Source organism: Bombus huntii, unplaced genomic scaffold (assembly GCF_024542735.1).
Source record: "Bombus huntii isolate Logan2020A unplaced genomic scaffold, iyBomHunt1.1 ctg00000072.1, whole genome shotgun sequence".
Lineage (NCBI taxonomy): Eukaryota > Metazoa > Arthropoda > Insecta > Hymenoptera > Apidae > Bombus > Bombus huntii.
The window spans coordinates 68,702-74,701 of record NW_026099330.1 but is presented as its reverse complement, the minus strand read 5'-3'; positions in this window follow the sequence as shown (position 1 = coordinate 74,701).

The window sequence follows — 6,000 nt, the reverse complement described above, 5'->3', positions numbered from 1 at the left end:
AGCGCTTTATGGGTTAAAAGAAAGTCCGAGGGATTGGTATGAGTGTTTTGATAGGTATGTGACGACATTGGATTTTAAGAAGAATAACATAGAGTTGTGCCTATATACTCATGGAGAGGGGGAAAATGTTGTTTATTTGCTAATATATGTAGACGATTTGTTAATCTGTAGTAAAAACAAAAAAAGGATACAAAATGTAAAGAAGCTATTACCTGATAAATTTAAAATGAAAGATTTAAGTGAAGTAAAAGAATATTTTGGAATAAATATAGAGTATGATTATATAAAAAATGAAATGAAACTAAGCCAAACGAAATACATTGAATCATTAGCGAACAAATATAAATTACAAAACAGCAAATTGTACTGTACACCAACGGAAACAAATTTAAAAATTGAAAACGCTGAGATAAATAGAAATGACATTGGATACAAGAATTTAATTGGCGCATTGCTGTATATTAGTACAAATACCAGACCCAATATAAGTTATAGTGTGAATTATCTTAAGTAGATTTCAAGATTGTTGTAGCGAGACACATTTTAAATATGCTTTGCGAATATTGAAATATTTGTACCGAAATATTGAAATATTTAATATTAAAGATTTAAGGTTACATTAGAAAAGGAATGAAAAGTGTGAAACGATAGATTGTTATGTGGACGCTGATTGGGCAGGAGATCATTTAGATAGAAAATCTACTTCTGGATATGTAATTAAATTGTATGGAAATGTAATCGGTTGGAAATCTAAAAAACAAAGGTGTGTGACAAAAGCCTGGACGTATGCAGAGTATGTAGCTCTATCGGAAGCGGTGAGTGAATTAATGTCTATTAGAGAAATTATGAAGGTCTTCAATGTAAATCTAGACAATAACCCTGTAAAAATTTATGACGATAACTCTGGAGTGATAAGTATAGCAAAGTACGGAAATTTCACAAAAAATTCTAAACACATTGAAGTTCATTACCACTACGTTCACGAATGCTTAAAGGAAAATAAGATAAATATAATTTAAGTAGGTACAGACGAAAATACTACATAGGTTCTCTAAGAGGTTTTTCTATGTGCGATAGTCGAATCAAAGATTTGAATTTTTAGATTTGATCTACAGTGTTTATATTTTCAATAATGTTAGAAATTTGGACTGAAAACTTACCACCATTGATAAAGCATACTGGCGTTGGCTTTCCGTCGAAGTATACAATTTTTTGAACGATTTCTCCCGATGCGAGGGGTGGTTCTTGCTGCAGCAGAAGAGTATTATTATCTAATTTTAATGTTTTATTGGAGAGTTCGAATCGATATTGATTTAAACCGGGTAAGCCTAATATGCCGTCTTCTATGATAGGGAAATTATCATCTACTAAGGAAAATTCTATCTCTTTGTTGAATAAATTTAGTTTAATTTTGGAATTGGATTCGTATTTGGAATGTTCCATGGAGAATTTCTATGTGTCTGGTATTATTGTCCTTCCTGGGTAGCATCCTCGTTTAAGCAAGTTGATTCCTGCTCCCGAGTCAACGAAAAATCGCAATCCTCGTCGTCCTGGTAATTGTAGTCGTATTGTGGATAATCTTCCTGAGGTAGCATTGTTAATTCTGATTGTTCTTGAATGTGGTTTATTCCTGGAGGGGCTTTTGTTTGAGGCGGTATTCGAAAATTTTGGCATTGATTGGCAAGGTGTCCCAATCGATCGCATTTGAAACATTTCGTTTGTGGCCTTTCGTTTAATGGTCGATTTTCAAGCTTTGTAAAATTATTCATTCTTGGTAGAATGTTTTGTGTGGGTGGAGTTTTGTTATTCATGTTACTTGTAATCGTGAAGCGGTTACCTACTGGACGAGACGTCTGGTTACGATAAGATGGTGGAGTGGTTGTTTGTCGTGTCATCCGTCTGCGAGCGTTGTCTTCGCGAAAGTATTTTTCCACGTCCATTGCCTTTTTTTCTGCATCGATGATGTTTGGGGGGGGGGATTAGCCAATAGCACGTGTCCTATTTCTGAACGAAGGCCTCTTACATAGTCAATCACAGAAACCATGTATAGTCGATCGTTCATCGCTCATCGAGTTAGTTCGTCTTTATATTCATTGGTAATGCTGTATTGAAGTTTGTTGAAAACACGTCGAAATCTAATGTTATAATTTTGCACGCTTTCGGTTATTCCTTGCTTTATCACTCTTAACTGATCTTGGTGTTCTCTTACTGATGCTTGAGTAGCTACGTTACGTCTTAATCCTTCGTACAGAGTTTCGAATTCGTTAATATGGATATTGCGGATTGTCATTGCGGCTTTTCCTACAATTTTCTCTATTTTGATCATTTTTAATAATAACGTTTGTTCGCTACACATCATTCTCATTTCTTTTATTTCACGAATAAAATCTTCTACACTTATATCGTTTTCTCCGTTTAGTATCGGAGATACTAAACAGCTTTTAGATTTCCAGAGTTTCCAGCTGTTGAATTGGATGGTTGGACATATGTTGGTGGCTTTTGTGGCATAGGTGGAGGTGGATTAGTATCGTGTTTTAATACTGATATATTATCGTCATCGTCAGTCATCATAGAACCGAATTCAGTTGATTTTACGTTTATTTGTGGTAGTTTAACACGAGAGAGGTTTCTACTTAATATTTCCATTTCGTTAGCGCGTTTTCTATTTTCTTCGTTCGCTAATTTTAAAGCATTCTTTATTTCGTTAAATTGTTGTCGAAATTCTTCGTTCTGTCTCTGTATTAAGTCTAAAATTGCTCTGGTAGAGGAATCGAGTGTTCCCGTTTTATTTTGAACTCCACTTGTAGAGGGTAAACTTGTCTCGGCTTTTGTGTCTTTCTTGTTCATATTGTCTCTTCGCTAGAGTTACTAGAGAAACTAACTTTTCGCGTTCTATATTGTTTAAAAGAATTCCGACTTTTCTCACCTTGATACGTAAGTTCGTAGAATGAGGTTCCCTTGCGGTGTTTTCCTCTGTGGCGCGTTCAAATGCGTTTGAGTGTCAAACTCGTTCTGTTGATTTGTTCTATGCTGACAGTGGCCCCGTTAATTTGGTCCACCGTGGTAAATTATTGACAGCAAAGTTCATAACACAAGTAGTTCGAATCCTTCGATCTTCAATAATGTCCGTAGACCGAAATCGTAACTTCGTTTACACTGAAGCGAATGGATCCTGGCAGAATCGCCAAAATGTCACGTAAAAATAATGGGAAAATAATAATAAAAAAATGTTGGGTTCTTGAACCAGAGTTCGAGGTACCTTTATTTTATAATAGGATTACAAGTGTGCGATTTGACCGTTACCGAAAGACTGAAAGACTCGATCAAGACACAGCCCTTCTAGATGTTCGTTTATCTTATGCCTATGTGCCGAATTCATATTCCTTTGTTTTGGGAGTCGGTGTCGTGTGCAAGGCTGTTCAGGTTTCCTGAGTCTGTTGGAGATATTTGTTGACGTTACATGTACGTCAAGACTGTGTAAGTGTCACGAGGCAAAACAATAATATGAGTCGCTCTCGATTTGCATCGTTCTCTAACTCATGCGCCGCTACATACTTATATAGCTATTATTTCTTACAACCTAGCGTATGCAGTTGTGTATGGGGCCTTAAGTTCACTGTTTATAGATACTGCTAGGAATTAATCGAACGAATTCAACGCAGTCGCGTTTACAGAGTTCCGTATTATCGGAAATGCCGAATTCGCGTGGTTTCGCTTTGACGTTCGTCCACGTTGACGATTGTTCAAAGAACAACCGAGAGGCCTCCGCGTCGCAGCTACGAAAGACATCGAAGCCGCGACACCCTTCAGTGACTTCCCTATCTTTTCCTAAAACCAAGGATGACGCAACTCAGGCAATCGTTACAAGCGTTCGAACTTCACATTTTCTTACCATACTATCAACAAAAAATGAAAGCTGGTTTTCAATGAGTCATTATATAATTATATGTCGGAGATGAAAGAACACCGGAGCCTTTGGAATTTTAGATAATCCCGCAACATTCTAACCTAGAGTCTACTATAGCTGTAATTGAACAATTGTAGTTATTCAATCCGATTGTAATTGTTCTAGATTAGTGACGGTGAGCTTTGGCTCGAGGTGACAGTCTGTCGCCCAACGTAGCCGCGGTCAAGGGATAAACGCTTTGCCTAACAAAGGTATGGAGTAATTCTATAGCTCTCCTTAAAAGAAATATTCGTGGCGACACGCGACAGTAAACATTCCAACGGTTTCTGTCCCGTGGCTCGCCACACGCAGACCCTATTCTTCGAGTAAGATGATTGCCAGATGTCGATGCGTCTCCGCAGTACATGTTCGGCTAGCTGGAGGGCCCGTTATAAATCTTAAGGTTTAGTTAACTAAAGTCCTTCAAACAGACAAACAGTCTTTGTCCCAACTACGGGAAGATAGGGGAGACATATTTTTCAACGAGCGGCGTCTCCCACTAGCAACTTTCCCTCGAGGGCGGCTAACATCTTTTTCTAACCACCGATATGGAGATTGACCAATTAGCAGCAACGTCAATTTCCCTTACTTCCTAAACGAAGGCTTTCCTCGACGAATCCGATGATCTCGTGTCCTTAGACACACCCCATTATAGTTTTCCTCTGTGACATCGTCGGGACGGGACGGGCATTCTTTTACGCGCTCCCGTCGACCAAAGAGTAACGTCTTTACGCTCAGCAATTATTTTTACGAGTCAGACTTAGATTCAGCGAGAACGCCCATCTGTCATCCCGTTGGCCGCGGATTCGTTATTGAACCGGAGACCACTGTCACTAGTGTCGCGGACGTCTCACCGCCGTGGTAGATTGTCAAAACCTGTGTTATTCATGCCTGTGTCAATAAATCGTATCTTCGTTACACCGCAACGATGGCTACCTTCAATGAAGACTCCTCAAACACCGACAACCCTATCCCCAATGTCATTCCGACATATATATCCACCGAAAATGCGCTCTTGTAGACAAACGCTCGATTCGCGTCATAGCTTTTAAAGCTTGTCGCATCTCAATCCGTTGGAAAAAATTTTTCCTGTAGCATATTTTATTTTTACGAACCAACAAGGTCTTTGTTTATTTCCTTCTTTTTTTTTGCTCCAATTTCCCCATTGTTTTTTCAAGGATAGTATTTCAGAGCCACTAGTCAAGTTTATTGTAACAATAAACTTACGTTTCGGAAACATTTTGTGCTGTGAAACAGAATACACTAAAGTTTGAAGGTCACATCGATTTTCGAAAGTTTATAAATGGAGGTGTATGACAGTATCACCAGCTGTTGCTGTCCAAGTAACTCCAACATCGAAATACTACAACGATTCCAATCGAAAGCGCTAAGAGCCTTAATAGACGCACCTTGGTATGTTACCAACGAAACCATCCATCGCGACCTCAAGATACCTACAGTCAAAGAGGAAATAGCAAAATATAGCGACAGATATAGCAAAAGAGTCAAGAAACACCGAAACCCCCTAATCACTGGACTACTCGATACGACGGACCAGATTCGCAGGCTGAAGAGGCACTACTCGCTAGACCTAAACGTTAGATTCATTTAATTATCCAAATTAAGCATATGCACTTACTTATAATACTTATAAATTATACCTATCTATAATAAGTATTAACTTATTGTAAATAAACAGCCATGTCACTGCGCCACGCCGGAAAAATTACTGAAAATTCTCAACGCGAGAATTGATTGTAATTTCAACAAATAAATAAAAACAAAAAAAAAGCTGTTGCTGTCCCCAAGCGCCAAAATACGTTCTGACTACTATTTTATGTATCTCACAGAAGTATGTCTTCATTCATCATCTCCCATGCCATCCACCAACGTGTTCTTAACATGTTATCTCCTAGTAAAATATTGATGTTGAGTCAGATATCCAACTGAATAATCTTTTCGGTGTCTACTATAAGACATTTAAAACCAAGGCTCGTACACACGTGTGCTTATACGTCAGATGTAATACTTAACACGAAACCTGCTTATATTAA